This window comes from Eschrichtius robustus, chromosome 12, assembly GCF_028021215.1.
Source record: "Eschrichtius robustus isolate mEscRob2 chromosome 12, mEscRob2.pri, whole genome shotgun sequence".
Classification (NCBI taxonomy): Eukaryota; Metazoa; Chordata; class Mammalia; order Artiodactyla; family Eschrichtiidae; genus Eschrichtius; species Eschrichtius robustus.
In genome coordinates, this window is record NC_090835.1 from 93,714,064 (window position 1) to 93,740,392 (window position 26,329).

General features: G+C 38.7%; 1 long non-coding RNA gene across 1 annotated transcript in view; it reads right to left on the reverse strand.

The window, feature by feature from the left end:
* The window catches only part of LOC137773074 (uncharacterized), a 143,350-nt gene that overhangs the window by 112,492 nt on the left and 4,529 nt on the right, over positions 1-26,329 (reverse strand). The window contains exon 2 of the long non-coding RNA XR_011075635.1: positions 24,885-24,989. This is a non-coding gene — a long non-coding RNA (uncharacterized lncRNA). The remainder of the gene's footprint in view (positions 1-24,884; positions 24,990-26,329) is intronic.

Below are 26,329 nucleotides of genomic sequence, written 5' to 3' on the forward strand. Positions count from 1 at the left end.
TGGGGTGGGGGAGTGCACAGAACGTTTGCTGCTCTTGCTTCTACTGATGCTAAACAGACTACTAATAATACGCCAATATATCTTTGAAAATCATCAGAGAAGTGGCATAGGAGATAAATACATTACATCATCTTACCATAAGTCAGTCACCCACTCACTGAGAAATGTTTTTGAAGATCTGTGCTAATGGATGCAAGGATGGGCTTCTGGAAGCTTAGAGGTGGATGCACTTCAGTTGTGGATAAAAAAGTGAAGAAGGAAATCTATGGGCATGTTCAATAATACCCAAGAAGAACTGTGGAGAAAGACAAACACATCTCAGTGCAAGGCTAGGTCAGTGTTTGCAAGGATCTTCTTTTAAAAGAGCTGCTGACTTCCAAGAGGAATATCATGAGAAAATGCAACACGGAGAAAGAGAAGAATTTATCCCTTCATGAGTTATTTCAGCTGCAAGTGTTGCTATCATTTTCCCCCCTCACTCTCTTGGGTTTTGCTTGAAATATGGACAGTGAGGGATTCATTGCTTTGTGCACTAGAGGTTTCATTCGTATGCTTCTCACTAACAGCGATATTTCCTTTCTGATTTATGTGACTTCATTTCTTTTTTCTTTATTTAGCATCATTTCTGATTTTTAGTCCAATAAACTGATTTCTCAGGAGTCGCCTAACTTTTCTCTTTTGCCTTATTCTTCTCTCTTATTTCTTTCTTTGTTATGTCACTTTTGGGAAAAAAAAAAGTAGTGTTTTGAAAATCTTTTTCTTATTAATCATAAAGGCAAAGTAGTCAGTTTTTATCTCTCACATGAATTTTCTACACAGATGAATGTCATGCCTTTCTGGATCTCCCTCTCAAGCTATACATGAACAGAAACCTATCATTTTCCTATTATAAAATATTATTAGTCACATGTTCAATATGTTCCTAATGTCATCAACTCCAGACAAATTAAAATAATCTATTCCTGCCTTCCAGGACCATTGAGGTTCATGAGTTGATAAGTAACTGTCGGGAACCTTCACCTGTTGGATAAAATTGCTCCCATTTCTCTTAGTCCCGGAAGTTTTCCTTCCTTATCATCTAATCAAATAGCTTCTCATGATCCCTGAAATAGACAGTTGGCAGAATACCCTTCGATAGGTTGATGTTGGCATTTTTGTGCTTAACAAGTTTCCTGGTTATTCTGCCAAAATCAACAATTGACATCTTAAAGTCAAACTGTTTTGCTCTTTTTTTAATGTGTTAGAAGATATCTTTAATAATGAGACAGATTAAATACAGTCACCAAACAAGCAGAGCAAAAAGGGGGAAATGAGGGAGAACAAGAAGAGAAAACATGAGTTTCTGATGGTCTTGCTCTTAATTGGTCATTTCCTCTAGACTCTCACGATTTCAGCTTTGGTACAGTAAGTGGAGTACAGCTTTGGTACAGTAAGTTTCTTCAGGAAGAAGGGAAGAAAGAGGCTATTTTGACCCTTAGCCTCTACAAGAAGAGTCATCTGCAGATCCAAGATGAGTTCACTAGATATTTTACTGAGGTTGGAGACTAAAGCCTTAACTGGCTTTGTCCTCGGGACATATGTTTCCCTGCACACCTAAAGAAGCAGATTACCATGGCAGGATAACCTGGGAATCCAGGATCCTTAATAATATTCCAATACTAAATATTGTGTAGCTAGAATGGTATATTGGTAATGAACATGAATTTGGGAGTTAGGGAGGCTTGAAATAGAATCACATCATCACCACCAATGGTCTGTATGGTCATGGCCAAGTTGTTTAAATCCCCTCAACCTCAGCATTCTTATTTGTACAGTAAATGTGACTATAGTATGTATTGCATAGGATTATTGTGATTATTAAATGAGGTAATATACATTAAAATGTTTAATCAAGTGCTTAGTGCATACACCCTTAATACATGTTATCTGCTATTAATAAAGCATTAATACTAATCATAATCATATTGGTAAAGGTTAGTAGGAAGAGGGGTTTTTTTAAAAGTTCAGTCAGACTCTGGCTGTTTAGGATAAACTGAGTATTTTTCCTAAATCCAGCAGTCTTGGTAGACTGCAATCTTGAAAATAATTGGGGAATTGAGGCTAACACATATGAAACAACATGAATGCAGAGATAAAAACAATATTTTATATACGAACTTTGCTTTCAAAACTATTATGAGTTGTACCTATCCACTTAGGTCTTTTTGGTCTTATTTTTGGTCTTAGGTCTTATTTTTTGCTTTGTTGTTGTTTTTTTCTTCAAAGAGTAGCAGGAGGTTTCCTGTGTGCATTCTGGACCTACTACAATTGCTCTCTTGCTTATCAAACACTGCTTGCTTGAAACTGATTTGCCCAGAAATTACTAGATGTGAGGTCTTTCTGTTAACCCAGAATATATCATCTCAGTTTGACCTCTGCCATCACTATTATTGTAAGGGTTTAGATTTGGCATCCAGTTCCTGCTTTCTTCAGCTTCTGACCCTTACCTCCAGTTTTTGGAATTGCTGTCCTTAATTTCACTCTGGCAGTGCCAAAAGACTGCTCAAAATGTTGCCATGATATTTGTATTGTGTTTTACAGTTTAGCAAGTGTTTTTGCATGCAATTGGTTCATTTAAACATATGAATAGGCGCTAAATTATGTAGCATGTAATGTGTGGATTGTAAGAGGGTAGATACGACAAACCAGTAAAAGATGTATTGGTCTAGGAAGACTTCATATACTGGAGGATTGGACTGGGCATTGAAGATGGAGCACGACAGTGTTTATCTTTCCTACCTTCTCACTTCATTCATTTTGTTTAGTTTTATATAACAAATGAATATATTCTCCTTAGTGACAGAAAAAGCAACTGGGGTAAATTAAATAATTGTAGAAATTCAGAATTTTTTCATCATATGAGATAATAGATACTAAAAGATTCCTCTAAGAAAAACATTATTAAATCCATCAATAAATTATAGTCAATATGGATTTATTTAATTTACATATTTTAAAATTAGTTACCTCTATGCCTCCTTTCCTCCAAGTTTATTGCTTTTATAATATTTAATTTTTGATAGTTTATTATATAACTGGGGTAATAATAATTACCCAGTGGTTTTATCTTAGAGTTATATTAAATGAATTATTTGACCTCCTGTCCTATTATCATGGTTTTCTTAATTTCTGTATTCTTTATTTTGATTCACCTCTTCATTGGTTGCATTTAATCTTGAAGTAGGTTTCTCAAAAAAATTTCATTGCTGCTGAGTTTCACTGAACATGTTATTTCATGTGTGGAAATACTTTTATGTTGCTTTATGTTGTTTTCATCTGAAGAGAAAACTGACTTGATATAATGGAGATTTTGTTATATTATTTTAGAAACTGAGTATTTATTGTGAGACCAGTCAGATTTTCCCACATATATGTTCCTTGCTTTTTCTTTCTGGAAACTTAAAGTGTGCTCTGTTATTCAATAACTTAACTAAATGTTTTTTATATTACTAGCTTTATATCAACTCTTCTTGGTACTGATGCATCCTACCAACTGGAAGATTCAGTCATAATTTTACTTTATGTAAATTTTCCTGTATTATATCTCTGGTTATTTTCTGTGCTATTGGTTGGAGTCTTCACTTCAGCAATATCAATCACCTCTATGGTGGATATAGTTTCCACATCTACTGCCTTTCTAATTATTTTAAACTTATTATCTCTTTACTTCTACTCACTATGAATAAATAAAGCCTTATCTCCATGATAATTTTGTTTCTTGCTGCTTCTAGTTTATTAGTTCTTTTTTATCTTACTTTTTTTTCTTTACAACAGCCCCTTTCTTCTTATTCTGATCTTTTTCTGTATTATTGTGCTTTCCCTGTGTTACTGAATCCATATACTTATTGGATTACTCAATGGATACAAAGCACCAGCAGAGACTCTGCCTTGGTTCCTTGGATTGCATATTTTTTCATATTGAAGTAATATCTATGTTACCTTTCAAAATAAATGCCTTTCTACACTTATAAATTTTGATTTTTGTGGGCTTTAATATAATTTAATAGCTCTCAAACCATTTCCTTTCCTTTTCTACCTTTGTTCAAATCTTAATTTTTCTCTGAAATAGTGTTTGTGATTTTACCTGGACATCATTCCCACTTTATCTGGGATCACTTGTCTTCCCTTATGAACTAGAAGGCATACAGAGCAGGATGTAGAGAAGGGAAAAGCACAGCTGAGGCTGACTGCAATCTTTGCTGAGCTCCCAAGTTCACTCTTATTGCTGAGATCCCACCAGATGTCCTTTATTAGACTCATTCCACCCAGCTTGGCATGAATTCAACTCTTTGGGGCTTTGGCTCACTCCCCCAACTTAGCACTATATGCTGGAGCAAGAGAATCGGGGCCTTTCTGTTTCTGTCTAGGTCCGGATGTAGTCTGTAGAGCATTTACTCAGTGTTTACCTTGATCTTCTCAGGCACATCTACTCATTGACTCCTGGCTTGGTGCTCCAGCCAGGAGTCAATGCTGTGCTTCTGAGGTGGGAGAGCCAACTTCAGGACACTGGTGCACAAGAGACCTCCCAGCTCCACGTAATATCAAACGGTGAAAATCTCCCAGAGATCTCCATCTCAACACCAAGACCCAGCTTCACTCAACGACCAGCAAGCTACAGTGCTGGACACCCTATGCCAAACAACTAGCAAGACAGAAACACAACCCCATCCATTAGCAGAGAGGCTGCCTAAAATCATAATATGGCCACAGACATCTCAAAACACACCACCAGACGTGGACCTGCCCACCAGAAAGACAAGATCCAGCCTCGTCCACCAGAACACAGCCACTAGTCCCCTCCACCAGGAAGCCTACACAACCCACTGAACCAACCTTAGCCACTGGGGGCAGACAACAAAAACAACGGGAACTATGAACCTGCAGCCTGCGAAAAGGAGACCCCAAACACAGTAAGTTAAGTAAAACGAGAAGACAGAGAAACACACAGCAGATGAAGGAGCAAGGCAAAAACCCACCAGACATAACAAATGAAGAGGAAACAGACAGTCTATCTGAAAAAGAATTCAGAATAATGATAGTGAAGATGACCCAAAATCTTGGAAATAGAATGGAGAAAATACAAGAAACGTTTAACAAGGACCTAAAAGAACTAAAGAGCAAACAAACAGTGATGAACAACACAATAAATGAAATTAAAAATTCTCTAGAAGGAATCAATAGCAGAATAACTGAGGCAGAAGAATGGATAAGTGACCTGGAAGATAAAATAGTGGAAATAACTACTGCAGAGCAGAATAAAGAAAATAGAATGAAAACAACTGAGGACAGTCTCAAAGACCTCTGGGGCAACATTAAACGCACCAACATTTGAATTATAGGGGTCCCAGAAGAAGAAGAGAAAAAGAAAGGGACTGAGAAAATATTTGAAGAGATTATAGTTGAAAACTTCCCTAATATGGGAAAGGAAATAGTTAATCAAGTCCAGGAAGCACAGAGAGTCCCATACAGGATAAATCCAAGGAGAAACATGCCAAGACACGTATTAATCAAACTATCAAAAATTAGATACAAAGAAAAAATATTAAAAGCAGCAAGGGAAAAACAACAAATAACACACAAGGGAATCCCCATAAGGTTAACAGCTGATCTTGCAGCAGAAACTCTGCAAGCCAGAAGGGAGTGGCAGGACATATTTAAAGTGATGAAGGAGAAAAACCTACAACCAAGATTACTCTACCCAGCAAGGATCTCATTCAGATTCGACGGAGAAATTAAAAGCTTTACAGACAAGCAAAAGCTAAGAGAATTCAGCACCACCAAACCAGCTTTACAACAAATGCTAAAGGAACTTCTCTAGGCAGGAAACACAAGAGAAGGAAAAGACCTACAATAATAAACCCAAAACAATTAAGAAAATGGTAATAGGAACATACATATCGATAATTACCTTAAATGTAAATGGATTAAATGCTCCCACCAAAAGACATAGACGGCCTGAATGGATACAAAAACAAGATCCATATATATGCTGTCTACAAGAGACCCACATCAGACCTAGGGACACATACAGACTGAAAGTGAGGGGATGGATAATGATATTCCATGCAAATGGAAATCAAAGGAAAGCTGAAGTAGCAATTCTCATATCAGAAAAAATAGACTTTAAAACAAAGACTACTACAACAGACAAAGAAGGACACTACATAATGATCAAGGGATCAATCCGAGAAGAAGATAAAACAATTGTAAATATTTATGCACCCAACATAGGAGCACCTCAATACATAAGGCAAATACTAACAGCCATAAAAGGGGAAATTGACAGTAACACAATCATAGTAGGGGACTCTAACACCCCACTTTCACCAATGGACAGATCATCCAAAATGAAAATAAATAAGGAAACACAAGATTTAAATAACACATTAAACAAGATGGACTTAATTGATATTTATAGGACATTCCATCCCAAAACAACAGAATATATTTTCTTCTCAAGTGCTCATGGAATATTTTCCAGGAGAGATCATATCTTGGGTCACAAATCAAGCCTTAGTAAATTTAAGAAAATTGAAATCATATCAAGTATGTTTTCCAACCACAACGCTATGAGACTAGATATCAATTACAGGAAAAAATCTGTAAAAAATACAAACACATGGAGGCTAAACAATACACTGCTTAATAACCAAGAGATAACTGAAGATATCAAAGAGAAAATCAAAAAGTACCTAGGGACAAATGACAATGAAAATACGATGATCCAAAACCTGTGGGATGCAGCAAAAGCAGTTCTAAGAGGGAATTTTATAGCAATACAATCCTACCTTAAGAAACAAGAAACATCTCAGATAAAAAAACCTAACCTTACACCTAAAGGAATTAGAGAAAAAAGAACAAAAAAAGCCCAAAGTTGGCAGAAGGAAAGAAAGAATAAATATGAGATCAGAAATAAATAGGAAAGAAATGAAGGAAACGATAGCAAAGATCAATAAAACTAAAAGCTGGTTCTTTGAGAAGATAAAAAAAATTGATAAACCATTAGCCAGACTCATCACGAAAAAAAGGGAGAAGACGCAAATCAATAGAATTAGAAATGAAAAAGGAGAAGTAACAACTGACACTGCAGAAATACAAATGATCATGAGAGATTACTACAAGCAACTATATGCCAGTAAAATGGACAAACTGGAAGAAATGGACAAATTCTTAGTAACGCACAACGTTCCAAGACTGAACCAGGAAGAAAGAGAAAATATGAAGAGACCAATCACAAGCACTGAAATTGAAACTGTGATTAAAAACCTTCCAACAAACAAAAGCCCAGGACCAGATGGCTTCCCAGGTGAATTCTATCAAACATTTAGAGAAGAGCTAACACCTATCCTTCTCAAACTTTTCCAAAATATAGCAGAGGGAGGAACACTCCCAAATTCATTCTACGAGGCCACCATCACCCTGATACCAAAACCAGACAAAGATTTCACAGAAAAAGAAAACTACAGGCCAATATCACTGATGAACATAGATGCAAAAATCCTCAACAAAATAGTAGCAAACAGAATCCAGCAGCACATTAAAAGGATCATACACCATGATCAAGTGGGGTTTATCCCAGGAAAGCAAGAATTCTTCAATATACGCAAATCAATCAATGTGATACACCATATTAACAAACTGAAGGATAAAAACCATATGATAATCTCAATAGATGCAGAAATAGCTTCCAACAAAATTCAACACACATTTATGATAAAAACCCTCCAGAAAGTAGGCATAGAGGGAACTTACCCCAACATATTAAAGGCCATATATGACAAACCCACAGCCAACATCATTCTCAATGGTGCAAAACGGAAACCGTTTCCACTAAGATCAGGAACAAGACAAGGTTGCCCACTCTCACCACTATTATTCAACATAGTTTTGGAAGTTTTAGCCACAGCAATCAGACAAGTAAAAGAAATAAAAGAAATCCAAATCAGAAAAGAAGAAGTAAAACTGCCACTGTTTGCACATGACATGATACTATACATAGAGAATCCTAAATATGCTACCAGAAAACTACTACAGTTCATCAATGAATTTGGTAGAGTAGCAGGATACAAAATTAATGCACAGAAATCTCTTGCATTCCCATACACTAATGATGAAAAATCCAAAAGAGAAATTAAGGAAACACTCCCATTTACCATTGCAACAAAAAGAATAAAATACCTAGGAATAAACCTACCTAAGGAGACAAAAGACCTGTATGCAGAAAAATATAAGACACTGATGAAATTAAAGATGATACAAGCAGATGGAGAGATATACCGTATTCTTGGACTGGAAGAATCAACATTGTGAAAATGACTATACTACCCAAAGCAATCTACAGATTCAATGCGATCCCAATCAAACTACCAATGGCATTTTTCACAGAACTAGAACAAAAAATTTCACAATTTGTATGGAAACACAAAAGACCCCGAATAGCCAAAGCAATCTTGAGAAGGAAAAACAGAGCTGGAGGAATCAGAATCCCTGACTTCAGACTATACTACAAAGCTACAGTAATGAAGATAGTTTGGTAGTGGCACAAAAACAGAAATATAGATCAATGGAACAGGACGAAAGCCCAGAGATAAACCCATGCCCATATGGTCACCTTATTTTTGATAAAGGAGGCCAGAATATACAATGGAGAAAAGACAGCCTCTTCAATAAGTGGTGCTGGGAAAACTGGACAGCTACACTTAAAAGAATGAAATTAGAACACTCCCTAACACCATCAACAAAAATAAACTCAAAATAGATTAATGACCTAAATGTAAGGCCAGGCACCATAAAACTCTTAGAGGAAAACTTCGGCAGAACACTCTATGGCATAAATCACAGCAAGATCTTTTTTGACCCACTTCTGAGAGAAATGGAAGTAATAACAAAAATAAACAAATGGGATGTAATGAAACTTAAAAGCTTTTGCACAGCAAAGGAAACCATAAACAGAGGAAAAGACAACCCTTTGAATGGGAGAAAATATTTGCAAACGAAGCAACTGACAAAGGATTAATCTCCAAAATTTACAAGCAGCTCATGAGCTCAATATCAAAAAAACAAACAACCCAATCCAAAAATCGGCAGAGGCCTAAATAGACATTTCTCCAAAGAAGATATATACAGATTGCCAACAAGCACATGAAAGGATGCTCAACATCACTAATCTTTAGAGAAATGCAAATCAAAACTACAATGAGGTATCACCTCATACCCGTCAGAATGGCCATCATCAAAAAATCTACAAACAATACATGCTGGCGAGGGTGTGGAGAAAAGGGAACCCGCTTGCACTGTTGGTAGGAATGCAAATTGATACAGCCACTGTCGGGAACAGTATGGAGGTTCCTTAAAAAAAGTAAAAATAGAACTACCGTATGACCCAGCAATCCCAATACTGGGCATATACCATGAGAAAACCATAATTCAAAAAGAGTCATGTACCACAATGTTCATTGCAGCCCTATTTACAGTAGCCAGCGCATGGAAGCAACCTACTTGTCCATCGACAGATGAATGGATAAAGAAGATGTGGCATAATATATACAATGGAATATTACTCAGCCATAAAAAGCAACGATATTGAGTTATTTGTAGTGAGGTAGATGGACCTAGAGTTTGTCATACAGAGTGAAGTAAGTCAGAAAGAGAAAAACAAATACCGTATGCTAACACATATATATGGAATCTAAAAAAAAAAAAGGTCATGAAGAACCTAGGGGCAAGACGGGAATAAAGACACAGACCTACTAGAGAGTGGACTTGAGGATACAGCGCGGTGGGGAAGGGTAAGCTGGGACAAAGTGAGAGAGTGGCATGGACATATATACACTATCAAACGTAAAATACATAGCTAGTGGGAAGCAGCCGCATAGCACAGGGAGATCGGCTTGGTGCTTTGTGACCACCTAGAGGGGTGGGATAGGGAGGGTGGGAGGGAGGGAGACGCAAGAGGGAAGAGATATGGGGACATATGTATATGTATAAATGATTCACTTTGTTATAAAGCAGAAACTAACAGAACATTATAAAGCAATTATAATCCAATAAAGATGTTTAAAAAAAAAAAAGTAAGTGGTTGTTGAAACTCATTAGGATAATGACAAGGGAAGAGGGGAAAAAATTCTTGTGGACTTGGTGCTTAACTCATCAGGAAAATTTGGTGCCTTTCCTGAAAATCAGCACATGAAAGCATCAGGGATAAAGAAAAACGACATCAAAAAATAAGAGATACTGCAAAAAATAAGCTAGATTTTAGAAATATTAAATAACTGTAGCCAAGAAAAGGCAGTAGGGAGAAAGGAGTTCCCTTATTGATTCCTTCTTTTCACCTTGTAAGTTGAATACCAAGAATGCCATTTATTTCCTTGGACAAGGGCTGGGATCAGGAGGGACAGATTACTTTCAGATCTAGGTGATTGTGGAGAATTAGTGAAGAAAAAATAAAGGACAGTTCACACTAAGACAGGAGTTCCTGGGAAATGTTTGTGGGACTAGTAGGAGGGAAGGCGGCAGTAGAGTGGGGAGAGGTGGAACAGAGCTAAAGAGGAAGGAAAGAGTAAGAAGGGAAAGCAGAGGGAGGGGCTGTGTGCCTACAATGGTGACTTTCCATAGCAGGATCAGAGAGAACGTTGTTGGAAGGCTTAGCAAATATATATTAACCCCTGTGAGAATTCTATAGTGAGGAGGACCAGCCGGGAGAGCCTACTAGGTCTATAGTCTTAAAAGAAATCTTGGTGTTTGAAAATGGGTGTCAAGAGGGACCTTGATGAACCATCACCTGCAGTGGTGTGCCGGGGCCGCTGGCTCTGGCTCCTGAGAGTTGACTGTACACTTCTCTTTCCAACTCTCTGGGCTCTGTGCCTCTTACTGGTACATGAAAGAGGTCATGGTAGGTGTATTTACACCACAAAAATTGACAAATGCTACAAATCGGGGTCCCCCCTCCACCTTAGAGCCAGTTGTTAAACATTCACTGATCTGCTGCCACGACTCAAGTTGAGAATAGGCTGTTGCATCAAGCAATGAGGATGGAACCCCGTGAGAACATTCTCATGAGAGGAGGGACACCCTCTTTGACAGGGTGAGTGTGCACAGAGTAGGCACAGGTATGTTTTTCCTTGAGATACTATAATGAATGGCTGCTCACTGGTCAGAACCGTCTATTGATCCATCTGAGAGAATTCCAGAGGATACGACCGGAAGAAGTTGAGCAAATGAAAGTAAGTCATAAACAATGCATCAGGCAAGCAGAATTCAGTCAAGAGAAAATTAACCCATTCCTTTGAACCAAGCATGCTTGGTGAGCCTTACAAGTTGAAGCTGGTGCTTTCTTCCTGTTTGCACCCACTGCCAGCACGTAAAATTACATCCCACCTACCTGAAGCCTGTCACGGTTACCTGTGATCCTTTAGAAATCTTTTCCACTACATCCTAAGTTGCTGCTAGAAATTTCCAGCAATTGTGTCTGTGTTTTCCGGTTTGTGGAGGAAATAAATACTTTCAAGGCCCCACTGTTGCCCTGTCCCACCTTCGGAATCCTCATACTGGGTTTAGTGCTTTCAAATAAACTCTGCTGCTGAATAAAGAAGTTGTTATTCTAGGAATATAGTGCTGAGTGAGAAAAGAGAGTTATCAACTTTGTCTTCCTTATAATTTTCTGGGTCTCTCCCCCACCTTTTTCCCTTAACTTTCCTTTTTAATTTTTTTTTCCATGTGCCATGTTTTCCATGCCAGTCTTTTACACAGGGTTTCTTAGGGAATAGAAATGCATAAGAAGCTTAACAAGTGGAGATTTACCTACTAACTATAGTGCTCACATGGCAAGAGTTATCCAGCACTCATTCAATAATATTTGTTAATCATGATGTGTGTGATAGACACTGCTCAAGGAATCGTATATCATACAGAAGAGTGGCTCACAAAGTACATGTCGAAACAGTGAGAAGATGCAGCCATCAGGCATGTACTTTCTACCTTGACTTGGGTTTAAATTAAATGGCTTCTTATTTGTAACTGTATTTACCTGAACACGCCTGAGTATTGACCTTGTGAATGCCTTTTACTTTTTTTGTTATTTTTAGCTTTTTAGCCTTGCATCTTGAGAAATATTTAGTTTTCAGAGTGGACACAATTCAGATTAGTCATACTCTAGGAAATATACTGAGATTGCTATAAAGGGTACTTGTGGGAGACTGCTGTGGATTTGTTCCCCCAAGGGCAGCCATATATATCAGTGAAATGGTGTGTGTGTTGGAGGGTGGGGAGGAGGGAGTCAAAATGTTATTTAAAGGATGGCTATAGGTCTTAATGCACGAAAGGATCGCCTCCATACTTCAGTTACCATGCCTGACCTCTCTACCATTCATCACCCTTTTTCTAATACAATAAAAACCTTTGTTATAATGTAAATAATATTAACCACTTATAACGTTTCTTAAGGAATGTCCTAAACAGAGATCTGAATGAGTTTGTCAAATTACATGTACGTTTTCACAGGAAAGGGGGGTTTAGGAAATAAACTGGGGTATAGGCTTTGCAGAGGAGGTTGTGCAGGGGAGGTCAGGAGGTTGCATGAGAGTACTCTGTGGGGGTGGCCTGAGAAAGAGGGGTGTTACTAGGATACAAGATCTACTGCAATCAGCAGAGATACAAATAACACTGGCCAGAGAGAGAGAACTTTATTTCTTTCTCACTGAATGGCATAGAGAGAGATGGCTGGGGCCAGTATTGTGGGGTGGCTTCATGAGGAACCTAGGGACCCAGGGACCCAGGCTCCTTCCCTCTTGTTGCTCCACATGCCTAGAATGTTGTCTTCCCTCTAAGCCTCACTAGCTGAGAATTCTCAAATGTTAGTGCACATGTGCTCTCAAACAATTTTGCTCTGCCCTGCTCCACTGCCACTCTACCTGGTAACCACTACATCCTTCCATCCAATAGGTGGTAACACTGGCACTCACAGATCCCACACACTTTCACAGGCTCTACCACCCACTGGTGGCTTGTTTTGATAAGTCTATGGGGTTATCTGTGGCTCAGCGGGGAAGTATGTTCTTTCCTCTTTGGTTACACTCTGGTCTAGAGTTCCTGAAATAAGACTGTTTATGCTTCATTGTTCTGCAATTATCTTAGAAAAAATAAAACAAAATCATTTCAGCTTTAATATACAGTCTCTGCTCTCCACTGCCCTTGATATGCATCCAGAGAGCTAGGTTGCAAAACACATCTGGGAGATAGCAATCAAGCTGTATTCAGAATCACTTCTCCTCTCTTATAATGAAATATTTGTTATAATAAGCTCATTGACCTAGGATCCTTCTTCCCCAAAACAAGATCTCTTATCCTTGTCTCTCACTCTAAATACCTTTCTTTGGACCTGCCCTATTAGTTTAGCAGATATGCTCAGATCATTCACATTTAAAGTGGGGATTGAGTGGGCGTAGTATTGGATATGGGTTGGGGCATAACATTTTGAAAACCATGATACATGAGAACTGGAACAATGAATTTCTTCACTGGGATCCCTCCATAGCATGAGGCATACCATTCAATACAACAAAAGTCTCTGAAATTGTGACATTTGTATTGCTCTAATTAGCCAAATGTCGAGTACAGCATCCCACTTGAGGGTTGAGTGTATCTGATTGAAACTTCTGTTATGATTCTAAAGTGAATTTAATCTCCCATGTTGTAAATGACAGTGACAATAAATTCTCAGACAACAAAAATAGAGGTTTTATGATCCAGCAATCGTGCTCATTGCTGTTTACCCAAATGAGTTGAAAACTTATGTCCACAAATATGCACAGGGGTGTTTATGTCAGTTTTATTCACAATTGCCAGAACTTGCAAGCAACCCAGATGTTCTTCAGTAGGTGAATTAATAAACTGTGGTACATCCAGACAACGGAATATTATTCAGCATTAGAAAGAAATGAGCTATCAAGCCATGAAAAGACAAGGAGGAAACTTAAATGCATGTTAGTAACAAAAGAAGCCAATCTGAGAAAGCTACAAACTGTATGATTCCAAATATATGACATTCTGGAAAAGGCAAAGCTACAGAGACAGTAACAAGTTCAATGGTTGCTAGGAATTTGGGGAGGGAGGAGTGAATATGTGGAGTGCAGAGGATTTTTAGGGCAGTGAACCTACTCTGAATGATACTATAATGGTGGGTATGTGTCATTATACATTTGTCAAAACCCGCAGAATGTGACAAGTGACCCCTAGTGTAAAGTATGAACTTTGGGTGATGATAATGTGTCAGTGTAGGTTCATCGACTGTGACGTACCACTGTGAGGTGGGATATTGACGGTGGGGAGGTGATGCAGTGTAGGAACAGCGTGTAAATGCAAACTCTCTGTACTCTCTGCTTGATTTGGCTGTGAACCTAAAATTGTTCTAAAAAATAAAGTCTATTTAAAAGCAGGAAGTAACCTGGAACTTTCATGAAACAAATATTAACATCCTCAATGTAATCTATATTCCATTAAAATAAATGAAGTCCTACAGTCCACCTATAAAAACGTCTATTCCCAAATTCATGAACCCCAGTATTTCTTCAATAATAATTATACTAATACAAGTAAAATTTTTGTAAAAAAAAATCCTGAATAATTTAAACAAGAAAAAATTCACATTCTTCTTTCTTTGGAATTATAGGAATATATCCCATATGTTTCAAACCTGACACACTAAATATAATAATCTGGATGAGATCCATATCACCGTTCCCTGACCTTAAAGAATACAGAGGAGACAGCTGCCAACAGTTGAAATGTGTTAATGTATGCCAGCTACTTGGAATGTATTATTTCATCGTAATCTCTACGACAGCTTTTACACAGATATTATTCCCACTTTACTAATATTTTGCATGAGACAGGGTCAGGATTTGGTCTTACAAACATGTTTTGTTTTGGAGTCCCTAATTCTCCAGGTACCCAAACTCCTAGATAAGAATACTGGGTTTCCCCAGGTTATTTGCTCAGAATTATATGAGAAAATTTAACAACTGGGCCAGAGGTCTTGAATAGGAGGAAACACGGGAGATCTAGTCCTATGAACTAGAAGTAGGAAAGGATAGCAGAAAAAGTAGGAACTAGTCTAAGGCAGCTAAAACTGGGGTTAAAAGAACCCTCAGGAAGGAGAGTAGCACTACCGATCCACGATGGGATAAGAAATGCAGCCATTTTCCTAACCAGGATGAGAAGGTTAAAGGAGGATAAGGGAAGGATGGCTACAGATGAAAAAAAAAAAAAGAAAAAAGAAAAGATGAAGATGAACCACAAGTGGAGGCACCCAGCAATTGTGGGCCAGGGGTGGGGAGTGGGGAGTGGTGGTGATGGTAAGCCATAAAGGGGAAGAAGGGGGTTAAGAATTTTAAAAAATTTTATTTTTATATTTTACTTCCGAACCCCAGCTCTAACCAGCTTGAAATTGACCTCACTCTCACCGTTCCATGTACTGATATGGGAAATAGCATCATTAAAGCAACAATCTACTAAGTTTGTCCTTGAGGCTTTGAATCTGAAATATGGGGATGACCCTGACATTGGAATCCCGGTCACTTGCTCAGTGTCAAGGTCAGGATCTTCCCAATATGCCACATCCCTGCCATGGAGTAGGAAGAATAAATAATAATTATTTCTAATAATTGTTGGTTAGCTCAAACCCAACTAACATTTTCTTTCCTTTTTACCCCCTTCCTCCAGATGATTAGACATGTTTCTGGCTCCTGTGTGTGTCTTCTGCTTCACTGATGAGAGTTGTGTGAAGCTGCAGTGGTTCTCAAGCCTAGCTGCATATTAGACTCACCTGGGCAGCTTTTAGAAATAAAAAGCCTGGGCCTCACCCCAGTAAAACTGAACCAAAACCTTGGGGGCAGGGAGGGCCTGGGCAATGGTAGGTTTCAAACCCTCCCGAGGCGATTCTCTTGTGCAGCAAGGGCTTAGAACTACTGATAGAGCATCTTTCTCTCTGAACTGCATGTTCAAAAAAACAAAGGATGAGATGTAATGTATTGAATTCTTGAGCAGGCTTTATATTCTTATATGTGAGCTAGGACCTCTGCTGTGAGATAATTTGTCTGTTGATAAAACTACCTTCAAAATTTTAAAGACTAAGATGTCTTCTTTTCAGCACAAAGAATAGCATATGCCTGTATCAAAAGGAATTTGGATTTAAACAGATCTGGCATTTTTCCTTTATATCTTTTTTTTTTTTTTTTTGGTCAATTCATTATCATCTTTTCCAAGAGAAAGAGCAAGAAGTGAACATTTCCTCTGTGTAGTCACTTGAATGTGAATGCCAATAATTCCATTCTAAAAAAAACCCAGGTACACAACTAGAGTCTGCTAGGAAGAAAAATTAAATATATTAAATTCACAAGAATGGTTTCCAGATACTGAACCTTTAAATAACTTCAGGTTTTAGAGGGTCACTTATATCTGAAGTGTGACTAGCAACAATAAGAAGCTACAGGATCCTGACAAGAGCTCCAGCACCAGAACATAACATGAAAAACCTGCAAAGAATTCCATGTTTCCTAGAAATATGAGATATTGTTAAGAATTTTAAAACTATTAATTTTTAGAAGGGGGGTGTTTTTCAGGACTCTCTCTTTTAGGACAAAGTCTCTTGTAATTGAATAAAAGTAAAAGGAACATTAAATATCAGCAATTGATGTCACGAGCTAAGGATGTTTCCTTAGATACAGACTAAGTTTCTCTCCCCCAGGGCACCCTGCCATAGGGATTGCTTAGGACGTACGTTTGCACTGATGTGCACATCTGGTAAAATGACATACATGTGACCTTCAGTATTTTCAACCTGCGTGAAGCTTGCAGACTGCCTTTGTGTTGACTTTCCCCTCTCTAGAGTTTGCAGGAAATTTCCATAGTTTCTAAGTAACTTGGTGTTTTTCACAATCTATATTTTCCATTTATATACATATATATACACACACATGTAACTCTATCCATGATAGAATAAAATCCTGAAATCTCACCTTCTTTATGAAGATTTTAAAAATTGAGTTCTTAAACTGACTAGACATGTTCACGAGACTCTCCTGGTTATTTGCCACCAGTAACTCTTGTATATAAGAACTACATCCCTTTGCTTGATGAAAAGGCAGGGCAAATAGACGCTTTTGTAGCAGGGAAGAACTTTCAGACTCATGAATTTTAGGCTCCATTATGGTTGGCTTGCAAAGACCCCATGTCAGATCTATAAAAATATTTGCAGAATCTTGGTCCTCCTTGTCAAATGGCAGACAGGGAAACATCAAATTCCAAAAGATGTGTTTTTTTTTTGTTTATTTGCTGATGATTGCATGGTAGAAAATGAAAACAATCTATTAGATACTGAAAGAACTGATGTATGAAATGTATTATGTATACAAAGCAAACAGTTTAAAAATTTTTTAAAAGGATGGAAAAATCACAAACCCACCATATAGATTTGATGGGTTTGAAACAGACCTGGGTTCCAGTCTTGCGTCTATATATCCTTACTTAATATTCAGTAATTTCCAAAGTATCTCCAAGCCTTAGGGTCTCATCTGTAGTACAGCCATAATACTTCCTACCTCACAGGTAGCTGGGAGGGATTACATGAGAAAAGGTTTTCAACACACCTAACATGGCATCTGGAATATATGAGAGATAGGACTTAATAAATGTCAATTACCAACTCCTTCCCCTTTGTCCTTAGAAATGTAAATGCAAAAGTAGTATTACTACCCAGGACTTCAGAGGAGCTGAATTCTGACACTAGATCTTAATAGTTCATTATATTTTTCTCTTGGACCCTGAAAAAGTGCAGGGTGAAGCCAGTTCTTTGAGTATGAAAAGTAAAATAAGATCCCTGTAAGGAAAGCCTGGATGTGTAAGCTGGTGTTGCTGGGTTGCTTTTATCTGGGATCATGATAACCCATTATGAGTGTGCTTCAGCAACCTTGAAAGCGGATAGCAGCAAAGTGCAGCTCACTGTACAACAGCAGTAGGAGACAATGCATCTTTCAAAAATGTTCTGAAATCCTGATCACGGAAGTGTCACAGAGATTAACGGTAAATTACGAAGTAAGTGCATGAAAGTGAGGGTGTGTGAAATCATAATAGGCATCTTCGTTCTGAATTTCTTATTTCCATGTCTTTAGTGAAAGAAGAGACATAATCAAAAGTAGATTGGGAGCACAGCCCAGAAGTTGGTCAGGATAATATGGCTTTAAAAGGTGAAGGTCATGTCACCTTCTCCATTTTAGGCTCTATTACACTCCTGAAGACAAAGATAAGCATGTTTCTATTTAATAGACTAGCCACAAAACCAATACAGAGAAATTGTTAATACTTAGTGCAAATGCCACTTGAAGCAAATACCCTCAAGAAAAAGAGACTTTCAGAGCAAAAAGGGACTTTGGAAACAATCTTGCCCAGCTGTATCATTTTACAGGTGAGGAAAATGAAGCCCTAAGATGTAAAGAAGACATGGTGCTTAGTTTCAAAGCCTAGAATTGAACTAAGACCCTCTGAGACCATAGTGGTTCTCTTACCATCATTTGTATGGTTGGGTCTAAGAGTGTGAGTTGAAAGCATTCAAGTACAGCTACTATTTCCACTCTCTAACAGGATTCATTAAAAGTCACAAAACAAGTAAAAGGTGATTTTCACCAACGAAAATGTTTTTATTCTAATTGAAACTATCTATTTCATCATCTATAATTCTGCACAAATTGAAAAGACTAAAAGGGTAGAAGAGAGTGATGGATAGGTTTTTCACATGGGGTTTAAGTGGAAGTAGTTTGATATAAAAAATTATTTTATTTTCTTATTAGGTTTATAAAATTTGGCAACCATGCCCATTTCCCTGAAAGTATTGCCTTCGGATTATACAATTTGGAGGTCAAGAATAATTAATGCTTCAAAGTCCTTCTCCTTCTTTGCCCAACTCCTGTTCAAATTTGTCTTCTTGAAAGAAAAAAAAAAAAAAAAGGCCCTGCAAAGTCTTGCCCAAGCCTGAGAAAGCTTTATGTTAGGTTGTAGGGAAAAACAAGGCAAAATAATATAAACAGCAACCCTGACAGCTGAGATGAGAGCCCTTCTCACCGTGCTTTCCCTGGCTGCTCTGTCAAGATCTTGATGCCTGGTGATGAATAGACTGCATGTGTGCAACAGAAGATAAAAATGATCTCTGCTGGCCCTTTCCCAGCCACAGATGTCATGGCCTTGACCTTAAATATCTTATTGCAGCCCCAGTTTGCTGAAATGCTCGAAGGCAAAATACTCTTGTGTCACTCCACCTCAGTGCGGTGAGAGGCTCCCAGAGCCTGGGAATGCGTTCATATTTGGTGATGCCTTCCTGCGTCACTAAAGCAATCAGATGGATCCAGCCTGAGAAGACAATAAGGGCTGGACGAAAGCCGAGAGGGCAAACAGATGGGTAATAATCCCCTCTTTTATTATTTGTGCCTATGGAGAATTATTCAGCAGAATTGAATTCTCTGATGAACAGAGCCCCAGACGGCTTTATGCAGTTAAAATTATGGGATTTTTCCTTTCTATTTGCTTCTGTGCTTTGAGAGAGATGGTAAGATGATATTCTTATTCATAACAGTAGTGATTATTTGCAAAATAAAAAGGGATCCACTGATGTTTGTGACAATCAATAGTGTGATGCCAGGGAGTGCAAGCTCCATTCAGCCAGAGCCCCTTCATCGTGGATCAGGATATACATGGGACATTTGTCAACACCCTCTGTAAGTTCCCAGGGTCTATGATGGACAGGGCTCTGGAAAAGAGATGGGACATCTGCTATTCAGAATTGATTTTCGAAATCAGAATGACCCAGAGGGCCAAGCACATAATAACCGCCCCCCTGCATTTCATAAGTTTTGAAATAATTCAGTAATCTGTGACTTAGAAAGCTTCAGCCAATTGATTTGGGAAAAAGAAGTCCCCCATAACCCAGGATTAGGAGGCTGGAAAGTGAGGAGGCACTGGCTGCAATGGAAGGTGCACGGGCTACTTTCCTATTTTACATGCCCTCCCATGTCCTCAGTCCACTGCATGGCTCCCCGAGGGTCCTGCAGGCAGTGTGGGTACCAGCGGACAGCAGGGGTGAGGCACAAACTCTAGGGCTGCTTGCCACTGCAGGGCACCCCAGCCAACTGCTGCTATAATCTTGCTGAGTGTAGCTTTTGTAGGCTTACATTCCCCAGAAATGTAGCAGGAAAGGTCTTCTAAGCTTAGGCTTAGAACCTGACCAGATGTGGAAGAATTCTTTCAGACTCAATTACCTTTGTTTGGGGGCTGCTATTCAACAGGTGTTTAAAAAAGAGTAAGTAGTATAATATCCTATGTTATTGCATACCCTGGGAAAAAGATCTATTTCTCATCAAAGATGTTTTGTTACACAAAAAGAAAAACAAACAACAATAATAGCTACTATTTATTGAGTTACTAAGGACGTGTGTGTGTGTGTACACTTACAGTGTGTATGTGGATATATATCTTTAGAAGTTAAGTGACTTTCTTAAGATAATACAATTAGTAAACTTTGGAGCCTAGGACTGTCTGATTCCAAACCTCAAGGTCCTTCTACAAAACCAAGCTACCGCATCTCTTGCGCTTAGTTGCAATTGATCCTACACTGCCTTATCCTCTTAACTCTCTTTTCATATTTCCTTAACTACATTGTAAGCAACTTGAGAGCAGGAGCCCCATTCTATATTTGTCTTCCCCACAAAACCAAATAGGAGTCTAGAGAACACTCTCTTCAGGCCACGACCAAACTTCCTTGTGATGAAAGTCTATTGTATACATCCTGTGATTATTCAATACTGTTATGAGACCTCAAGACCTCATTTCGTTCGAAAGACATGGTGGGAATAGTTGGGATCAGACTACTGAGGGCCTTGTATGCCATTTGTGGCATAGACACTGCTCACTGGATATCCATGTGCTCCTACATTTCCCAGCCTCTCCACATTGGCAGCATTTGGGACATACAACTAGTTCTGAGGGATGGGCTGTGAGCAGAAATGACATGCATCTGGACCATGGCACTTAAGAGTTAATGTTCCTTTTCCATTCTTCTCTTTCCTCATCATGGTGCCATGAGATGGTAGCATCACAAGATACACAAAGCCTGCATTTCTCAATAATTGGATGAAAACTCTTTCATCAGACTTTGCTAGTGAAAGACACTTTTGTTTTCCTAAACCACTGAGATGTAGGGGTTTACATACTACTACTGCAAACCCTATCTTTTAAAAATTTATATACTGTGCCATAAGATTTGGACTTTATTTTAATGGAATTGGCAAATTAGAAGCTTTCGTATAGGGAAGCAGCAATGGAAAATATCTTATCAAATTAGCTCTTTTTAAAATCATTTCCTTGTATTTTCTTTCCTACCGGCATTTCCCCAAGGTCATTTACTTTTCACTCATTCATTCAACAACCGATTGTTAATCATCTTATTTATCCACTAGGATATGTCTGGTATGGGACATTCAGAGATGATGATCTGGTTATTTATTAAATATAGAAATAAAGCATATTATATGCCAGACACTGTTCTGGTACTTGTCAAATATTTACTTATTTAATCCTCATAGCAATGCTAGAATGCACTATCATTATCCTCATTTTATATATTAAGGAAACTGGAACCCAGAGAGATTAAGTAACTTGCCCAAGGTCACAGAGCTGCTAGTGGGAAAAATAGGACTTGAACCCAGGCTGTCTTCCTCCAGAATCTGGGCTCTAATCCACCAAGTATGTTGATGACGGGATAGTCTAATCAGTGCAGAAGATGGAGTCCTAACAGACCGTGATGGCCAACTTGGTCCTCCTCCCCCCAACCCCACCCCATGGGCCTTACTGAAGCTGAAAATTCCCTCCTTCTAATGCATCACAAATATCATCCTGGGAGTTAGGTTAAGACCAGGAAATTCTCAGAAAAATGCTGAGAGAACTAACAGGGAATTGATCCCATCTCTGCATTCCCTTAATGTTTTCTTCGCATTCCTATTAAGCCACTGCTCATACCACATCTTTATTTACTTACTTAGTTATACACAAGTTTTATTCATTTTGGTACGCTTACAGCACTTCCCTCACTACACAAATATGCAGAGTAAATGTCTGACAGATGATGTAAATGAAAGAATGAGTAATATAACCTAAGCCATATCTACAGCTAAAATTTTAGTATCTTTGGATATTTCTGGTGAAATGGTGGGGTAGACAATCCAGCAGTTAATAAATTCTCTTTCTGCCATATTATCAATCCTGATGATATAACACTTTGAACAAGTATTAACACTTAATTATTGTTCCAACTGTGGAGTAATATTTCTATTCTAGTTCTGAGAAAATAATAAAGGGCATATACTGATTATTTAGTATGAGTTAGACAGTTGCTATGGACTAAATGTTTGTATCCCCCAAGTTCATATGTTGAACCCCAGTTCCCAAAGTGTTGGTATTTCAAGGTGGGAAATTTGTGAGATAATTAAGTCATGAGGGTATAGTCCTTGTGACGGGGATTAGTACCTTTATAAGAAGAAACATGAGAGAGATGATCTCTCTCACCAACATGTGAGTATACAGCAAGAAGGCATTCATCTGCAAAGCAAGAAGAGGGTCCTCAGCAGGAACAGAGTCAGCCAGCACTGAGATTTTGGACTCCCCAGCCTCCAGAAATGTGAGAAATGTTTGTTGTTTAAGCCACTCAGTCTATTTGTTATAGCAGCCTGAACTAAGCAGTCTCATAAGGACTTTATATATAACTTATTTAACCCTCATAGTCATATACAGCCAGTTCTCATCATTCGTGGTCGTTATGTTCTACAATACTGATCTGATGCTTCTAGGAGAAATAAAGGGTTAGGTTCCTGAAAGCATCTGGTTGAAATATTTTCTTTGACTGGTCAATACAAAATCTTGTTTTATGTGTGTTTCTGTTGAAAGACACTTTATTTAACATATGATATTGATTAATTTACATTGAACTCATGGCCAATAGCATGCAGACCAACTCATGCCTGAACAAAGCTTATCTAATGCATATATTTTCTCCATAAGGCACATCACAGCCCTCTTGCACTTAGAAGCACCAGATAGCATTTAATACTATGCTTAGGGTCATTTTAAACAGTCAAATCACCAATAAAAGCACAAATATGTTAAACACGTGGCACTAAATAGACCATAAAAAGGACAATTGTTTACGGTATGAGAGCTGAAACAAGTCAGAGCATCACCTTGTGCAACCTCAGCTGGGAGTGTGCATGCTGGGCAACTCAAAATTTTCACCTTTCTTTGCATGTTTGCAAATGACCACAAAAATGCCATGAGTATTGATCTTGGGGTCATAAATAAGTTGTAGCGAGAGTAGGTAAATTCACAAACATGGAATCTGTGAATAATGAGTGCACAGGATGAATGCCTGTGTTCTCCCCGAATTTGTATGTTGAAGCTCTACCCCCCAGTGTGGCTGGACTTGGAGGTGGGTCATCCAAGAAAGTAAATTAAGGTTAAATGATGTCATAAGGGTGAGGCCCTGATCTGATAGGATTAGTGCCCTTAGAAGAAACATGGGCGAGCTCCCCACTCCAGCTTATAAATACTGAGAAGAAGCCACATGAGGACATGCTGAGAGGGCAGCTGTCTGCAAGCTGGGAGGAAAGCTCTCACCAGAAACTGAATCAGCCTGAACCTTGATCTTGGACTTCTAGGTTCCAGAATTGTAAAAAAAAAAAGTAAATTAAATCTCTTTTGTTTAAGTTAATCAGTCTATGGTATTTTGTAATAACAGCTGAGTAGACTAAGACAATGAGGATCAACTATACTATTATAACTCCACTTTAAGGATGAGGAAATTCAGGCACAGAGATCATATGTAACTAGCACATAATGATCATATCTACTATATTTAATGGACCAGACTTCAAACCTAAGCAGTCTGAGTCCAGATTATATGTTTTAAGTGCTGGAACATGTTGCTGGACTACTTCCCTTGATGAGACCACATGATTAGGCTGCCCTTCCATTTGAGCTCTGAAACACAGCTCTTCCTTTCCTGACAATATAGGTTCTCCTGCAGCTCTCAGATTCCCTAATGGCTCAAGACTTAACAAAAGAGCAGAATATAGATATGACACATTCTTTGAGAGCTGGGAGATGATCCTCCTGCCTGGATAGGACTGGAACACCAGTTCTCTCAGCTTCCTGCAGTGGGTCAATCTCCTCTTGAAAATTTCCTCTCCTTGGTCATTTTGTGCCCATTAACCAGGGAGAAAGCTTTCCCAGTGCACTGTCCATATTACTATATTGTAACAATTGAAACTATTAATTACTTTCTTTCCGTATGTCTGAGTGCAGCCAACATACTTTATTAAGTGATACTTGAGTTCATTGATTCTTAATACTTTTTGGGTCATGGACCATTTTGATAATCTCAGGAAAATGACTGACAGATTCCCCCAGAAAAACGCACATGCAGAATGACATAGAAGTTTTGCATAAATTTCAGAAGCTCAGGTACCTTCTCCCTTCTGAAAAACCTTGCTGTATTGATAGCCATCTCATTGACACAGAAAGGATGGAAGCCTCTGCTCAACTCAACACCATGTTAATGACAGCAAATGGACCATCTAGATGGGAAGGATGGGCATGAATGTGAAGGTGGGTCTCTGGTCATTGCAGAGCCTCTTGTTTCATTACATCAGGCTTACCTTTATCTTGTATTTCAACACCTCGTCTTTATTCTCACAGTCCTTTAGCTGTTTGCAAGCCCTTCTCACTCTTAAACAGGAGCAAAGCACAACACTTACGTGTAAAGAGAGAAACGTTCTGCTTCCCTTCAGAGGCGCATTGGTTTCTGAACCTTGGGAAATGGGTGTTGTTACCACATGGTCAGGCAGAGTTTCCAATGGCAACTGAAAGCAGAATAGCAGGAAACCAGTTCAACAGCTGACACCAAAATGCTTTTCCATATGTAAAGCTGTCTTAAACCCACAAGAGACACTGAGAATAAACTTTGTGCTTTCTTTTCTTTTTGCTTAATACCAAATGGGTCAGAGAGAAGCGCTGGACACTTTTAAAAATGCACTTATAATTTTGAATCCAAGCTGTGAGAGTACCCATTGGAGACAACTGTTCTCTCATGGCCTGCTTTGAATAAACAATCACGGCTCTGTGTGATATTACTTCTTAACTAGATTCTAGCATTGAACTCTTGGCTCGCCATGGTTACTTGCATTTTAAACCAGCGTCTCCTTTTCCTTCCCCTTGGCTAAGATTCCTGCTTACTTGGCAGTGGCTCCTTCTCATTTGAACTTTTGCCCTCTTTTAATCTCCACCAAATTTTAGTCTAAAAGAACCTTTCACAGGCACTTTTTGTTACTCTGAGTTTCTTTCTTGTGTGAGAACCAGCTTAGGGAGCTGGTTACTGGAAAACACTCAAGGGCCTCTCTTCCTTCTCTGGGAAGCCACCAGTGACAGGCTGTTTTGTGTGTATAATTTCCTTTAAAAAAAAAAAAATCGAGGAAGCACAAGATGCAAGCTGTTTGCTGAAAACAAAATGTTTGCTTTCAAAAGCAAGTGAACACACACATATTTGCATGTGTCCATGTGGCTTTGCTCTTGTCCATTCCAGGGCTGCTCCTCCTTATTTCCCTAGCATATAGCACTGTTGAAATTATTTCAGATCAAAAGCCAAACCAGTGAAGTCTTTATTCCCTCCCAACTTCCCATACCAGTTACATTTCAGTGAGGCGTTCCAGGTCCTCAACACCTGTGGAACCCATTTCCCTTTCAAAAGAATAACCAGTAGGTCAAGCCCTCTTCTCATTTAACAGTTGGACGATCTGCTTCCTACTTAAGCAGAGCCTACCGTTTACTTGGAACCTCATGCTTCTGCCTGCCCATTCTGTGGATTCACGCCCATGCCTGGGCTATAGACACTCAGTTCTGTTGTGCTCTCCTTGCTCACTCTAGCCATGCCTAAGCACCCAGACACGGCAGTTCCTTTCCCTGGATCAAATGCACCATCTCTCTACATTCCTTTTCCTGAACCTCAGAACATATAGGTCTGTTCAGAGCCATGAGCCCCACCAACAATCTAGTGTCCAGTTGAAGCTGGAACCTACTTCACAGCCTGATAATTCCATTCTACAAATTCTCCTCTACCCCTTGCTGAATATTCTAGGCCTTCTCTCTCTTTCTTTTCACTCTGTCACTCTCAGTGACCTTCTTGCCCTCTACTTGGCTCAGAAGA